The sequence below is a fragment of the Pogona vitticeps genome, chromosome 4 (genome assembly GCF_051106095.1).
Source record: "Pogona vitticeps strain Pit_001003342236 chromosome 4, PviZW2.1, whole genome shotgun sequence".
NCBI classification, from domain to species: Eukaryota; Metazoa; Chordata; class Lepidosauria; order Squamata; family Agamidae; genus Pogona; species Pogona vitticeps.
Window position 1 is genome coordinate 48,557,558 of NC_135786.1, and position 17,310 is coordinate 48,574,867.

The following is a 17,310-nucleotide window of genomic DNA, read 5'->3' on the forward strand; positions in this document are numbered from 1 at the left end:
CGAAATGTTAGGAAGAACAACCTTCAGAACACGGCCAAAGAGCCCGAAAAACCCACAACAACCATTAGATTCCGGCTGTGAAAGCCTTCGCAAATACATATAATGATGATAATTTATTGGTGGAGTTGAAAATTAGTATGAGGAAAGGTTTGTTTTAATACGGAGAACTTTCCCAGATTCCTTTCTTCTTTCTCAACCTAAGAAGGGAAGGAAGAGCAGTGACTAACCCAGAGCCTGAAAAATTTATTGTAACTCTCAGAATCCCCACTCACTGGGCAGAGGTTTCTGTGAGTTATAGTCTGAAAATGTAGCTTTTTCAAAGCCTGGTCCAACCCAAGATGTAATGCCTCTTCATTTGAGTGGGTCGTGGTAGATTCATCCCAGACACTGTCACAAGCTTGGCCGTAAATGCACTTTTCTTTTGAAAGATGCCTGAAATGCCTTGGCATGTTTTCTGTGAGCACCCTTGCTCTGAGATGCACCAGACATATCAGAAAAGACAGATGCAGTGAAAACAGCTAAGAGTCTTGTGGCACTTTACAGACTAACATTTTATTTAGCATGTGTCTTCATGGCCTGTAGCCTATTTATGAAAATATTTGGAGTCCAATCTCAGTAGACAGACACTTGTACAGTCTTGGTGAGGAGGAGAACATAAATAACAGTGGTGTAGTTCTGTAACACTGCACATTTCCCTTCTCACCGTCTGTGTATATAAGTGTCTGTGTATTAAGGCTAAACTCCATGCTTCTGGAGAATTGGACTACAGACCAGGAAATAGTAGATCAAATACAGCTTATTAGTCTTTAAGTGACATGAGATTTCTTGCTGGTTTTGTAGCATAACACAACATAGAAGACATGTTTGCCGTTACTTGTTCTTAAAAATTCCCTCTGCACTTACTTCATAAGTATCTCATCTCAGTATCACTGGCAACTAGATCTCTTACAAGGGAGGAAAGAGGACGGAGCCTCTAGGTCCAGCTTGGCAGGTGTAGCTTAGCTCTTCTTACATTTTCTTAGGATAAATGTCACAACTTAGACTTAGGCCCACACCACACTATGCATTAACCAGGCTTTTTAAAAAGTAGAGCTGATCAGCCACTGTTGCAGAGAGGAGCTCAGGCAATAAACAGCAACCTCTCCCTTTGCTGTGCAGCAGAGGTGTGAAAAGAACAGGAGAGGGAGACGAAACCCTAAGCCAGATGAATTCTGAACAACCCCTGCCCCACATACATGTGTAGATACTTCTGCCCACATGCTAAACTCATCCTCTTTTCTCTCTAGGCCAGCTGTGGCAAGCACATGACCTTCTAGTTGTAGCTCACTAGCAACTCCATTCTTCATCATTGGCTATGATAGCTGGGGCTGATGGGAGTTACAGTGCAACATCTGGAGAGCTACATGGTCCCCACCTCTTCTCCGGAGTGCACCACCTAGAAGGTTGGTTATAGAACTTCATCCTCCCATTTGTTCACCTGCGCTTCCCTCTGGAGGACATGGCAGGGAGGACTAGGATTCATGAGCTAACCTCTCCCCATCAGGCATCTATCCTATAGGCAGATGTAGCCTTCCAAATATCAGTTTGTAGACTGGAGCAAGCCATTTCTCTAAACTCAGTGAGCTCTCCTGTTTGGCCCATGAGCCACTTTCTTCCAGAGTAGGAGAGTTGTGCCACAAGCTTCACTTGCTGGATCCTTGTTGCCATTTTCTGGAGGCTGGAGCAGCCATTATCTGGCTGAATTCCACCTCTGCAATGGTATTTTACTATGAAAATATATTGAAAAGATGTTGCACTTATTGATATACTGTTTCTATTTTGGAAATTAACAAAACAGATGCAAAGATCTTCTGATATAAGGTCACACATTCAATATGCCTTTGCAGTTGGCATTTGAGAGCCTATGAAACTTCAGGCTACAGTCCAACAAATACAGTCAAGAGATGCAAAAAGGTTCATATTCGCAGCGAATACTTTGCATCTGAATTTCCATTAAGCACACATTTCAGGGGAGAAAAATAAAAATTCAAAATTCTCATTCTAAATTTTAATGACAAAACTGGCAAATTTGAAGTAGTTGCAAATAGCCACTTCAGCTCTACATTGGAATCCGAAGTGGGGAAGTAAAGCATTAATCACACATCAGAAAAGAACTCTTACTGTTTTGTTGTTAAGTCATGTCCGATTCTTCGTGACCCCATGGACCAGAGCAAGCCAGGCCCTCCTGTCTTCCACTGTCCCCCTTGAGTAATTCAGAGAAGCTATGGGCTATGCCGTGCAGGGACACCCAAGACAGACAGGTCACAGTGGAGAGTTCTGACTAAATACGATCCACCTGGAGTGGGAATTGGCAAGCCACTCCAGTATCTTTGCCAAGAAAACTCCATGGACAGAAACAAAAGGCTAAAAGAAAAGAACCCTGGTTTACACCAATTCTTTTCATCCCTTTCTTATACTGATACATTTTTCCCCAGGTGGTATATATATATTGGTTGGACTGTTTACATTGTTTAGAACTGTGTTGATTAATTTCCTTCTGTTTGAACCATTAGAGCATTTTACGCTACTCTTTAATTTTCTATTGATTAAATTTCTCTACTGTTTCTTGGGGCAATCAGGTCCCCCTTTGTCCTTTTTTTGTTTTTTAATTACCAAAGGTGATATATCAGTAAAGCAGTATGATCGTTCTCTCCTCCTCCCCTATTCCCTTTCCTCCTTTGCTCACTTTCTCCTTTTTCCTTATTTATCTCACTCTTGGTTAAGAACGCATGCCTCTGGGAGCACACAAGACAACTAGATACCTGTCTCCTGATACCCCTCCCGTGCATCTGGCATTTTGAGGTTCCTTCCTTTTAAGCCTGGAGATTATACATCTCCATAATGGCTTGTAAGCTGCAATGGACTTTTCCTCCAGAAATCTGTCCAATCCACTTTTGAGGGCATCTAGGCTAGGTTCTTGACTTTCATTTTTCTTTTCCCTTTTGTACAGAGTTGGGAGGAGGAAGTGGGTTTTAAAAGACTTGCAATGTATTGTGAAGAGAATGGTTTTTATAAAAAAAAAAGAGAGAGAGAGAGAGAAGAGACATTCATACAACAACCCTTACTTTGCAATTCAACGCAGGAAAGGTCCCTTTCTTGGCTTAAGCTCTCTTTCTCCCAATGGAAGGGAGGAAGACTGTCTCCTTCTGAGCAATGTTTGTGGCAGTGGTGGTGGCTGCTATTAGCAATTTACTGATATCCTTTTAAAAAATGTTTTTAAAGGGTACAAGTGCAGTGGCCATTAAGTGGCAACAGCCCCCCAAAAACCTCAGCCTTTTGCAAAGGAAATAAATTGACAGCAACATTCACACATGCTGAAATGATAAGAAATAAGCAGTACATCATTGGTACACCCTCCCAGCAAGGAGGAAATAAACTGATTGCTGAGGCAAATGAATCAATGTTAGCCGTGCGTCATGTGAATTGAAAATTTTGAAACAATTCAAATAATGGCCAAAACATTTGGTGCAATCGAGCTCAAAGCTGGAGGGGGTATCAAGTCAGAAAACAAAAGAAAGAGAATAAAGATGCTAAAGAAAAAAAAGGAAACTCAACCAATTTCAAATTAAAAGACTTCTTTCCAGGAGAGATCCACTAAAATGACTTCACAGAATTTTTAGACTTCTCAGCACCACTGATTACCAGGTTGGAGTGTGTGTCTCTCTTCCCCCTCCCACCAGCAGGGCATGAGGAATACCAAAAGGGGCTCCAAGACTGTAAGATGCAGCATCATGCTTCACATTCCATTAGCTTTTTCCTGCTAGTTCTTAAGGTAAATTTCATTCTTACTTTTTGTGGCATTCTTAATATTTGTGCAGAAAAACTGCACAAATATTTTGCTAAGTTTATGTGTTCATTTTACATTTTAAATTGCAACATCATATTTTTTTTTAAAAGGGGGCGAGCTGATGGTAAGGAGAGAGAGAGAGAGGAATGGGGGTTTCTCAAATATCAAAAGGGGACATGTGGCTGAAAAAGTCTGAGAGGCAGATCTCATGGGAATCAAGCCCTCTGCGCTAAAAATAAAATGCAAACAGAATCTCAAGACCTAAAAGTTTAAAAGCATTCCTGCCTACACAGCAGGATTGTTATTTTTGCACTTTTGTGATTCCTCTACTTCTTGAGATCTACACTCAACCTATGTTCTTGGTTCTTGGTTGTGGGAATCAGTCTTCTCTTGAGAAAAACGAGAAATACATAAATTGTCTTCAACTTTGCCTAAGTTCAGTTTTAGGAAGCAAGGAGCAGAACTATAATCATGAAAATCAGAGAGACTACATCTTTCAATTTCAGTTACTATAGCAACTGCACCTTGTATTACCCGTTGGTCTTCAACTTCAAAGGTCCTTGGAGGTATAAGTAACCTTAATATTCTCTTCCCCTTCCCTAGACAGTAGCGAAAAAATCTCTTCCTCTTGTGTATATAGACTGGTGCTGATGTACTGAATAATCTGTGTTGTGATTCTTTAAGGCAAGAATAGTTTTCCTTTTTATGCAGTTTGTTCCCACATCTCTGCCAGTTTACTATCTATAGGTAGGACAGGAGGAGCTCATGGAATGTGTTTGTGTGTTTCACCCCAACATTTGGTGGTGGTCGGGAATAGCATCCCTTTGTCCTTCTCACAATCTGTCTGTGATATTGGGTAACAAAGGACTACATAGATCCCCAAGAACCATGAGTCAGGAAACATCTACAAAGCAGCTCTAGTGCTATTGCACAGGAAGAGGTCACTTTAATTGCATGGAACTGTTATCCACTGGGAATTATTATTTCCCAAACCTATGAGATATTCTGGTGTGGTGTTCAGATTGTTTTGCTTTGTTGTGCTTGGGCCTTTGGACCTGATCAATGTGTTCTGTTATAGGCCTTTTATTGAATTCTTTCTTCCATCATGCCTATTCTGGCAGAAGGTGATGGGAGTTATTGTCTAACATATCTGGTGGGCACCAAGTTAGGGAAGGCTGTCTAATTGCATGGATTGATTTTCTGCTGTTTTATACTCATTCATTGTTTTGTTTTGCATTTGTATCAAACTTCGTTAGCTCCCTTGCAGACAGCTGGAAAGAAAAGTTGCCTACAAAACAATACATTACAATGTCTGGTTAAGGTTGCCGTCCTTTGTGGGCAAACTCTGATACAGTGGTGCCCTGCATGATGATGATAATCTGTTCCACAGAAATCGATGTTTAGTGAAAACATCATCTTGCGAAAACCGTTTCCCCATTGGAATGCATTGAAACCTGTTCAGTGCGTTCCAATGGGGAAAAATCATCGTTTTGCAAAGATTGCCATAGGGAAGCCATTTTGCAAAGTGCCAATCAGCTGTTAAAATGGCTGTCCTGTGAAGCATCGGTCCCGAAAACACACATTTTGCAAAGCGCCAATCAGTGTTAAAATCGTCGTCTTGCGATAAATGGTTTGCGAAGCAAGGACCCAAACATCATCCAGCGAAAATCGCCCATTGGAATCACTGTTTTGTGAATCGCTATAGCGATCACAAAACCTCATCGTCATGTGGATTCGTCATTTTGCAAGGTACCACTGTATAAGCTTGCTTGAAGTCAGTGTAGTATCCTTTTTGATAGATATGTATAAGATCGTGCTGCAAGGCTACAAGTTCATGCACACTTACCTAGGAAATGCAATGTACGGATCTGTGGTGTTTTGGAGTACAACTCCCAGCTGCTTCGGGTATCCTGGGCTTTGTAGTCCAAAACACCAATAAGTAAACCTCCACTTAAGAGGAAACCAAACCACATGGAATTGAGGGGGCTAACTGCCGAGTAAACATGACTAGATAATGTGCAAACATGCATGGTTTATGTGCCATGCATGATCTCCATCCCCTTCCATCGCTGACACAGATTTCCCACCCACTTGCACAACTGTTTCTATGAGAACGGTGACAAAATAAACATACTTTCCCTTTGCTTTGCTGTCTTTGTGCGCAGACACAGAAGAAAACTCAAAGAGGCTTTCCATACTCTGGGGCAATTGCCTGGGGTATGTGTTAAACTAGGAAGAGGAGGGAGGTCGGTTGGTGAATTTCAAAGCAAGTGAAATGAAGCAAAATGAAACCCACTCAGGATTATTTTAATCCAACATTCCAGCAGCTGCCATGGCTAATTATTTTTCTCTAGCTAGTGTCAGTGGAATGTCAGCAGATGGATGGAATCCTCTGGGAGTTTCGCAGGAGATGGAGCTGCAAGTTTCTGTCAACATTCTTGTCTTCTCTTTGCCTTAATTTTCTCCCTGCTGAAAACATTCCTTAAAAGGGGTTAATAGTAAATATGCACACAACATTTAAGACTACAGTTCAAGATTATGGTGAATGCTTTCTATATGATTCATTAAACTAACTCATACATCTGAAGAAGTGGAGGATGCTCCCCGATATCATACATTAAAATACTGTACAGCATTTAGTCTTTAAAGTGCCACAACATCTTTTTTTTTGTTTTTGTTTTGGTTTCATTTTGTGTTTCTTCTAGAAATCATTAGACTAGACTGGATCACTTTTCAGGGAGATGAACCAGTTTTATATCACAATGGGGAATCAAAATCTCACTATTTTTGTAATTTTGTAAAAACAGAAACAACAGTAAAGTAAATGCCCTAAAATGTTGTCCTGGCTCCCCATAACAGTGTAGTTCACTTACTCCAGGATCCCTGTCTCCAACAGCAGTCTAACTTTTGGAAATGCGTAAGGCCAAAACTACACACTTGAGAAATATCAGATTGCTGCAATGACTTCTGTCATAGCATCATGCTCTACTGGGGTTCGAATTGGCATCTGATGTGATTCTTTACTGCTCTGTTTTTTACCGATACGCTGCAGTGATTATTTCATACGGAACCGACCCTTTTCTCCCATCAGCTGTCTACCTGCCCCCTTCCCTTCTGTCCCCTTTTGCCAACCACCTTTGCTCCTCCCTCAACTGCTGTTATGCCTTCAATATTTTTCCCCCTTTGCACTTCCATGCCCACCTGCAGACTTTGTCTCTTTAACTTGTAATTCAAATCACCTTCCAAAGATGCACATAAATACCCTTAAAAAAAAGAAATTGGCAGAGAGCAGGGCATGACATTCCTACGCTGTAGGTATCTGGCCCCTGATCCACCCACAGTGACAGTGTGCACATTGGATTAAAACAAAGAGAAAAGCGTTGCAACTTGCGTATGTGTTACAAGTGCGATTGTGCTTGTTTGTAACCAGCCTACAGCAAATACACTTTCTCCTGTTTATTGCAAACATGTAGTTCCAATCCTAACATACAAATCTATTTCATTTTCAGAGGTTTGCATGGGAGCATTTCCTTTTCTTCTCGTAACCCTTAAGTGGTTCATGCTATGACCAAGCAATGTTTCCATCTGTTGCACTGACCAAGCACTAAGTTGAGTGCAAGTGTTGTTCTAAGTAGGTTATTTGACTATAGGTGTGTGCAGTTTTCAGAGTATGGAAAAGCTACTTTGTGGATTCCAAACTCAGGTTGAGGAGATCCTTCACTGGTCATTCTGGCTGAGAGAGTTCCTGGAATTGATAAAAAAAAGAGAGTAACGTTTCCACGTTGGGCTAACGTGAGCAGTGAACACACTCTGGAAGAGCTCTTACTGCCTCCTAAACTTGGTGTCCTTCTCATCTTTTGCATGACAGCTCCCACTAGCCCTACTCAGCATGGCCAGTGTGGTAGATGATGGGAGTAGTAGTCTAAAATATCTGGAGCCCCCACTGTAGTGTCCCCACATTGGAAGACACTGATTTAGTGCACTTTCTATGCTTTCACAGCCAATTGCCTCAGGATCAGAGGGCGCCTCTTTCCCCTGTTTTTTTCCTGTTTGAGCAGATGCTTGATTTGTCTGGTGCTGACTGGTAGATTCCTATAGCAGTGTTGTGTTCTGCAGTAATTTGCTGGCTTTTGTGTCAAATGTGAAGCCACAGGCAGATGTTCATATGTAAAGAAAAGGGAAGGCAGCAACAAACAAACAAGCTTGTCTATAGCTGGACTTACTCAGAAGGGAGGGATGTGGGTAATCCAAAAGCAAGGTAGAAGGCTCAGATCCTCTGTAGCCCCAGGGAAGAAGTTGCAACTGTCATCTGAAGGAAGCTGTATGTGTCCCAGAATGTCCTGTACACACTGTGTTAAATGCAACCAAAATAGGCCCTCTTTAACTTCCTTCTCTCTATTATTTTTGTTATGTGCCATCAAATCACTACTGACTGATGGCAACCACATGGACTAGTGACCTCAAAAATCCTGTCCTGTAACAGCCCTGCAGAGGTCTTGGAAACACAAAACTATAGCTTCCTTTATTGAATCAATCCATCTCATGGTAGATCTTTCCTACTACCTTCAACTTTTCCAGGGCATCTGGTCTTCTCATGATGTAGACAAAGTACATTGGCCTCAGTTTGCTCCTTTTTTTTGCTTCTAGGAAGCGTTTTGGCTTGATTTGCTCTAGTGCCCACTTGTATATCTTTTTGGCAGTCTCTGGTATCTGTATCAACACTATCATATCAAATGAACTGATCTTTTTCCTGCCAGCTTTCCTCGCTGCCAAACTTTCACATACATACATAGTAGTTAGGAATACCATAGTAGGGGTCCCTTGGTGTCCAGAGACACATCCTTATTAGAGATGGGCATAGACTGGGAAAATGACAGTTCCTGATGGTTCATGGTTCATTGCTATTAATGAACCATGAATTTTCACAAACTTTCTGAACAGAATGTTGAATTTTATATGATTCATGTGATTTGGGACTTCTGGGAGCAGGCCCCCATGTGAGTTAGAGATGCCAAACTCACTGTGAAATTTCAGCTGACTCTCCTCCCAACACAAGTTTGGCAAAGATTGGATTTCAGACATCTGAGTTATAGTCCCCGAAAGCAGGTCATCCAGGAAAGTGCTGTTCAGCCAGCTAATAATAGTTCGCCATTTTGTTTCATTCTAGACAGTCAAGTTTCCCTGAAGTACCCTGAAATGAATCACAAAATGGCCTGGTTCATGGGGAATGGGAGTTGCTTTGAATCCAGGTTTCCTGAGCCCTAGTCCACCACTCTACTGACTATACCACTCTGGCTCTAGTATGCAGTGATATATTCTGAATCTCTCTTTCTTTGGTCAGGTTTCTTCACTGTCCAGCTTTCACATCGATACGTAGGAGCTGGGAATTCTATAGTATAGATCAGTGGTCCCCAACCTTGGGCCCCCAGATGTTTTTGGACTTCAACTCCCAGAAATCCTGGCTAGCAGAGGTGGTGGTGAAGGCTTCTGGGAGCTGTAGTCCAAGAACATCTGGAGGCCCAAGGTTGGGGACCACTGGTATAGATGACCTGTCTAGCAATAACATTGTTACTCTTCAAGATCTTTCCTGCTTTCCTCACAGCTGTCCTGTCAGTTCTCAGTCTTCTTCTGATTAGATTGATGATAGAACCAAGGCATAGAAGAGAGAAATTTTAAAAAGTTAATTTTAAAAAGTTGGTTAATAAAAATTCTATATACAACAAGTTCTTTTCAGATAAAGAACACACATATTCCATGAACCTGAAAACAGAGCCATATATCTGACAAAGGCCTGACATGAATGTACCTCTGTGAACCATCCAAATGACCATGGATACAGCAATAGACTCAAAATGATTCCCATTGTTCTGTTAAGATTTTTTCCAGCCTTGCATGCTGCCTCTAATAGATGTGGTTGGAAAGGACTTTTCTGGGCTGGAGTGACAGTCAATCTATCCAGCACTAATTAATAGTTTCCTCCTGCCTCTAAGTTCAAAGAAAGCCCTGCCTCTCTACTCAGAGCCTCTTTACTTCGTTAAAAGCTGTGAGTTTATTTTATTTATTTATTTATTTATTGTATTTATATCCCGCCCATCTGGTCAATTGCCCCCTCTGTGTGTCTGTTGAGGTCTGTTGTTGAAAGCAGTAATGTTTGTCAGTTTGCTGTTTGATCTGTTCGATTTAAGTAATGAAACCTTTTATTCTTTCTCTTACAAATGTCTCAGTGTGAATGCTTGAGACAGTGTCCGTTAATGAGGAAAATAGATGGAGTAATCTGGGGAACCTGAAGCTATTCTGCTCTATAAATTCCTGCACTTCTGCTTCATAGCTAGAGGAATTCAACCTGAAATTCGAAAATCTGCAACATCTACAACCTCTGTTCCTGGGAGATTCCATGTCTTTGGAAATCCCAGTTGTGCTTATGTTTAGCAGTGTAAGCTATTGTATTGCACAGCAACCTTCCTCAGCCTGGTGCCTGGGACTACAGCTCCCATGAGCCCCAGAAATCAAGAGCAATAAGCAAGGGTGCTGTGGGTTTAGTCCAAAATATCAAAGCTGATGGGAGCTGGAATGAAGAAAAATAATGTGAAGGCTCTTTTCATCCCTTCACCTTATACCACGGACATGGGGGGAGGAGATTTCTGTTGTGGTGCACTAACATTGAAAATATGATTAGCTAATGCTAAATGATGTATGCATTGTTTGAGGCTCATTGAATGCATTAAATTGTCTGAAAAGCGGCACAAAAACTCGCCTTGCATAAAAAAGGTTTATTGTTATGTACCTTCTTACATCCGTTCCTCCTATTTCTTTCCTGATACAGCACAACCTGAACAATTTCTGTTATCATTTGTCAAAAAATAAATCTGGAAGAGAATTCTGGATTGGAGGTGGCAGCACAAGGGTTATTGTTTCCTTTGTTCTGTCCATCTTTGCAAAATAAGTTGCTGGATAATTGCGAGGCAGAAAAAACCTCCCTCGTTTTCTCTTTCTCTATTAGAAATGAATGCCATGAAAAGTATTCCTTCTCAATTCCTTCTAAATGAAAGAGCAGGCAGAAGAGATCCTCAACTATAATAAAAATTAAAATACACAAGTTCGGATATGTAATACAGCTGTGTTTTTCCATGAATTTTCTCTATTTAGTCCTATTTAGCTTGCTATGGGAAGACACTCTCATGCCTTTTATTTTGATAAATTTCTGTTGATGTGTGCCCCATTGACACAGATTTAAAAAAGCAGTGTTTGTATCTACACTACACGGTTACCTCAGTTTGATGCCACTTTTACCACACCCTAATGAATCCAGGAATTTGTGATTTGCTGATGTACTTTGAATTCTTGTCCCGAGGGTTCTACTGTTGTCCTCTGAACCACAGCAAAGAATTTTAACTACATAGCCAACTACAAATCTCAGGATTTTGTAGGCTGTAGCCATGGCAGTTAAAGTGTTACAATACTGCTATAACTACATAGTGTAGATACACTCTAAGGGAGAACAAATGTGCCCCTGGTGCAGCAGGAAGTGTTAAATCAAAGTTGTAATGGGCAGATGGAGTATCTATGATTCCTTTGCAAACTGGCTCCAGGGAGACAAGGCAGGTAAAACCTGCATGGTGACAAGATATCAGTTGCACCACTTTGAATTTCTCCATCTGGTTCTTTCTTTTTAAATCCCCCTTCTATTTTTTTTTTAATCCTCTCCCTCTAATCTTCTGTCTTCCCCCATCTTGCAGTTGCATTCAGATCACTGAAGCATCACTTACAACTTGGCTTCTTCCATTGCTCTCTCCTTATAAGTCAAAATTACTGAGGATTAAGTGGCAATCTAACAGTTTAAGTGGTCCTTCTTTGGACAGCATTGAAAGGCAGTATTCCTCACTCTCCAGGTGTTCCCTTCCTTCCTTATGTTCCTAAACACTGGGCTGTGATCGCCTGTTTTAGAGACAACATATAGGATGGCCCAGTGTTGCCTTTGGATTACAGCTGAAACCTCAAACTATTACATTGCTGGAAATACAAGGGACCAGCAAATGACTGTTACTGGCCAGTTGGTGGGGAGTTAAAAACTATGCTATACCCAAAGTCGCTTCAAAGGGATGAGCATTTTTCCACCTGGCTTGCACCCACCTCAGCCTACCAAGTTTGAGAGAGATTGAGTAATATGAGTTATGAATAAACACAAGGTTTTGAAGGAAGACTGGCAACTTTCCTGGCCCAAGGGCGACATAGGGAAGAGACAGAGAAAGGAGACTACAGTGAGAGCTTGAGGGGAAGGCTGCCACTTGTGAGAGGTGTGGTTTTGTGCCGAAAATGTGTAGACTCTGGTAAGTCCTATGTTTGTATGCAAAACAGTAATCTGTCAGCCTTGCATTTACTCTCTCTCTCTTGCTTAATTTAAATTGTAGAACTAAGTTACTTTATATGTATTTTATCAAATATGGTATTGTTTGATATTTTATTAATATGTTATTGCATTAATATTAATATAATGGCCATTTATAATTATTTCTATAGTCTTTGTATATTTTAAGTCATTATTATATGTTGTAAGCTTGGGGCATCATTAGTGGAAAAACAGTCTGGAAATAAATAAATGAACAATGAATTCTACCCAAGAAAACCATGGTGCGTAATCTATGTGGTCTATTGCTGAACAGGTGGTTAGCATTGAATGGAACATGCACTGCGTATGTACTGGAAGAAGATTAGAACCTGTTTCCCTGTGCTGTGGTGATAGCAGGGTTGGCATGACCACTAAGCAGAATGGGTTTGTATCTCCAGGCAGGGGATACTAGAAGGCAGAGTGCAATTCTGAAGAGTGGGCTGTGTGTCTCTTTCCTCTACATTAGCCGTCTGCCTCCAGGAGTGTTAGAATTGATCCAGGGATTGACAAAGTTGAGGAAAGATTCAAGCTGCCAGTTTTTCTGCATGGAATGAGAAAATTGTTCTTTGTCTTGGGCTGGTTTTTGTTATCATATCTAGAACATGGCTTAGCCTTTGGTTAACACATTACTTTCTGATTTAAGGAGGGGCAGCAGCTTATTTTGAGTGAAGATAATGGCTGTAGATATGACACTTTTGGTGTAAAGTCTATTATTAAATTATTACTCTGAAGTATTGTTTTAGGGGTCATTCCGCCAATATCTGGGGCATTTTAAGCATCTTTTTGTATATTTGTGATTGTCAAGGAAAAAACAAAAAGTAATATGTTACTAAAAATAATGCTAGTGGTATTTAAGTACCAAGGAAACCCATCATGCTGCAGTGGATAGGGTAAAACACCCGGGTATGAATCCCCATTTGACAATGACAACACACTGAGGGATAGAACTGGCAGTACACACATATATTTAAGTACCAAATAGTGTTAATGAATAATGAGTACCAAGTGTTTTGCAAAATAATAGGACTACAGAAGCTTTTGCAGTGGTTCTGGGTTCTGCTTTCCACTTTCCCATTTGAGGTCTGGACTGAGCAATTGTGACTGAAAGTCAGAGGTAGAATGGGTCAAGCTGTGAACTCTGGAACCATCTTGAGGTACAAGGATCTCTCCTCCACCCCACCCCCCCCTTTTGAGGTTCTTATGTGGGGGATAGTGACTCTGCTGCCCTGTTATGAGGGCTATGTTCTCTCTTTCTATGCTACACTTGTATATTTGCAGATAAAGCAAATATTAATGTGGGGTATTTACATGTGTGTCTGAGCACATTCCTCCTCAGACCAAAAGCTACCCCTAAAAGAGTAAGATTCCAACGATCACTTCCTAATAACAAAAATTTAAATTATGTTGTTCATTACTTACTCATCATGATGACAATAACAGCAAGATGCCTGAGCATTATTTGTTCAGGAATCAGACCATTTTGTTATCCTTATTGTAGTTTGTCTTGTGGCTCATTATTAGCATGTACTGTTTACATTCCCACATCACCACTGCAGGACAACATTCTCTAGTTCCCTCAAGAAAATCTCTCAGGCCTCACCCACATCTCTAGCAATAAACACTGCAAATACTATATTAATAACATTAACATCTTAAATTCATTGAATTCAGTGGGAGTCTGACTTACTGCTTACATTGTGCATGATAGGACTGACTGTAGCTCTGTCCCTCAGACTGGGTATTCAGGGATCAAGGGCTGGGGAATATCCTTTCTTTGGTTTGCTTTGGAATCCAGGAGATGGAAAAGAAGGGAACGGAGGTGGACAACAGAAGAAGGAAATGCAGAAACCTAAAAAACCAAATGCAATAGGGTCTCATACAATTCATGAGCTTTTGTTTGATCCACAAAAGCTTGCATATTGTATGATGATTTAAAAGTTGTCTATAAAGGTATTGCCTATTGCATTTGTATTTTATTTTGCTTTGACCACATGGCTCCTTTTATTTCTAAAAACAAAACAAAACAAAACCACAGAAGTGCTTCCACATCATGCTGGGGAAAGGGCCTGGTGAGCTTGCAAATGAAAGTAGCTCACAGAGGCTGACAAGGAGTCTGTTTCACCAGGACTGTCTGCAACATCTCCCCCCACTCCTTGTCACTCTTTCCCTAGATCACATCCCTTCCCTCCTCCCTCTCTTTGTCTTCTCCAGCTGGTTTTGCTGTTAATTGCTGAATTGCATACTCTCATTCCCTCTTGTCTTGTCCTCCTGTCTGATCCTTGCTCCCTGCTCAACACCTCATTCGCAGAGAGAGGGAGAGAGGGAAAGAGAGACTGGCAAGGCAGCAGCACAAAACAAACCTTCTTCCTTCCCCCTCTCATTGCTCAGGCCAGACACTCCTCACTCCATCCGTAAAGACTAACAGATACCTGTTCCCACTGAGAATGGAGTGATAGTGAATTACAACCATTGCCATTATAGGCAAAAAAGTAAAGTTGTTCCAGCTCATTATTGCAAAATGTAAACTACCCAAGTAATTTGTTAAAAGAGTGATTCGCTGCAAAGCCCTGCCTCAGAAAGGACCAAAACCCTTGGTGTGTGCCATTCTGAAACTTTTATTGCTTATCACCTTGAGAACAGGTAAATTATTCAAAGTGAATTTTGGGTTCAAATATTCCTCGTGATGCTCGCTCATTTGTTTATCAATTTTATAGTAAGCCATGGTTCCTCTTAAGGCCTGGGTGGTTCTGCTTAAAAGCTCCTCATCTAGGCAGCTTCAAAGCATGACTTAGATGCAGCAATAGGTACGGTAAGCATGACACAAATTCAGAAGGTTCCCCATGGGATGAAAATATCCAGTTATTGGAAGACTGCATTACCACAAAACTACTGGGGACAGGGTTCCCCTACTGCCACTGAATTTGCCCCTGTGGTGGTAATGTGAGGAAATACTACTTTCGTGCCATGTATTTGCAAGTCATCGGTATGGCACCACAGGTGCTTCACATTCCCTTCTCTCATCCCTCAGCCAGCTTCCCCACTTGCCAGTTGGCATGCACTGCTTTTCTCCTGCTCTTCACATGACTGTCCAGTTGCAGCAGGAGCATCTGCTTCCTTCCTCCACCTCCTCCAGCAGCCACCCATTCAAATAAGGAGGTGGGATGGTGCTGTGTCCATGACTTAAGATGGCACAGCAGGAAGCACTTTGTGCCCATCTCTATTAGCCAGTAGTTGAACTAAGGTGGGTGAAACAGAAGTCACAGATTCTCAGCTCTCCCAACCATATATTAGTCAAATTATATTTCCCTGTTATTGTAGCTTGGCAGACATGGTAGTTATAAGATACCCTTCTGACACGACTGTGACTCAAGCATTGAAAATAGCCCTTATATCAAGATTAATGTAGCAGTGAAGATATTATGATGTAGTAATTGTAGGGATTTTTGCAGAAGAGACGTTTTAGGCACATAGCTCTCTGTATGAAAATCAGGTAGTAAAACAATAATTTGCAGATTTTACCACTTCAGAAGTAAATGTATTAACCAGCTTTTTTGCTGGGTTCTCTTCTTGAGACCATTTTCCTGTATTTCATCGTCCCTGTATTTCTGCCAGCAGTTTATGACATAGCCTATAATTGTGTATATTTTCTCCTCTGTGTGGTGAACCTTATAGAACAAGAGAATACCTGAACCCAAGAAAGTTGAATCATAATCTGAAATAGGCCAAAGTAAAATGGAAAGCCAAATGGCATTCAAACTCTTTCACTCTTTATTTATGGCAGGTATCTCAAAACCCTAAATTAGTCTGTGTCTTCTTTTAGAGCTATTAGTTGGGGTTTTTTGAGATATAGTCTTAAAATATCAACAGTAGCCAAAATAATTTGACTAATAAAGGACTGGGAGAGCTAAAAGGTGCTTTTGGCTTCCCTACCCATATTCAGCCATCACTGGCTAGATTGTAACATAAATTAAAACCACTGCTTCTTTCCATTTACAAGGTGTTTGGAAGTGAATGAAATCAACCTTTAAACTCCTTTCTTAATCAATGACAAGGAACTGTTTTAATTATTTTTGAGATGCAAAAGTGAGTTATTTATCTTTAGGCTGCAACTAATAGCCATTAAAAAGGAACTTTTCAAGCTCTGAGTGGATGCACTATGATTTAGGCTAGACAGTCAGAAAAACAGGAGTGAATAAAGTGTGGCCCTCCAGATCTTGTTATACCATGACTTTCAGTGTTCCTCACTAATTGTGCAGGATAAGGATTATAGGAGCTGTAGTCCAACTATGCCTGGAGGCTGCACTTTGCTTTAGTGGTTAATGGCTTGATGCTTGAGGGCATCAGGAGCAGTGCCTCAGACCTACTTTACAGTAACAAATGGATATGAGAAGTCCTTCATTGCTGAAAAGAGAAGTATTATATAGTTACTGGGCTGTTGGATTCACTGAGTGGCCTTGGGCCAGTCATTGCCTCACAAACTACTGTACTTCATGAGAATAAATGGGTTGGGTAAGGAATATGTGCTTCCCTGAACACTGAGGAGAAAGAATAAGATAAAAATCTGATAAAACTGCCTCTCTGGCATCAGCAAGTAATGTGAGTGACCATTTCCTTGATCTCTGAGTAATATCCTGCTCCCAAGCCACCGTGACAATGGAAACATCAAATACAGCATTTATGTTTCTTGGGGAACCAACATCCCTATTTAGTGCCAATACCTTGATTCCATTGTGTAGGTGGTCTGCTCCAGACAGCCCACCAGTTGGTTGCTTAGAGCACTCATCAAAAGGGGATGGATTCCTTCCACAAAGATTTGTGTGAAGCAGCCTCTGACTCCCCTCGTCTTTCCTCCCTCACCCCGACCCCCACTTTTTAAGGAGCTTAAACTCTTTAGGAGCTCATTGTTGTCATTCTCTGTATTTGAGTCCATTACTCATCAGGGCTCTTTTGTGCTGTTCCCGCAGATCTAGGTGAATTCCCCACTGGTTGTATCATCTGGTATTGCATTTCCTAACTCAACAGCCTAGATTTAATTACAGCCACTGCTGCAGGAGATGAAATGCCTAAGAGACAAAGGAGTGCTAAAAGATACAAGAGC

General features: G+C 41.1%; 1 protein-coding gene and 1 long non-coding RNA gene across 4 annotated transcripts in view; one reads left to right on the forward strand and one right to left on the reverse strand.

Annotated features, from left to right (window-relative positions):
- The window catches only part of BLACAT1 (BLACAT1 overlapping LEMD1 locus), a 123,197-nt gene that overhangs the window by 50,870 nt on the left and 55,017 nt on the right, over positions 1-17,310 (forward strand). The window lies entirely within an intron of this gene.
- On the reverse strand, positions 2,967-8,933 carry LOC144588672 (uncharacterized). The gene is made up of 2 exons (XR_013544326.1): positions 8,848-8,933; positions 2,967-7,571 (listed from the first exon to the last, which is right to left on the reverse strand). It is a non-coding gene; the product is annotated as an uncharacterized LOC144588672 (long non-coding RNA).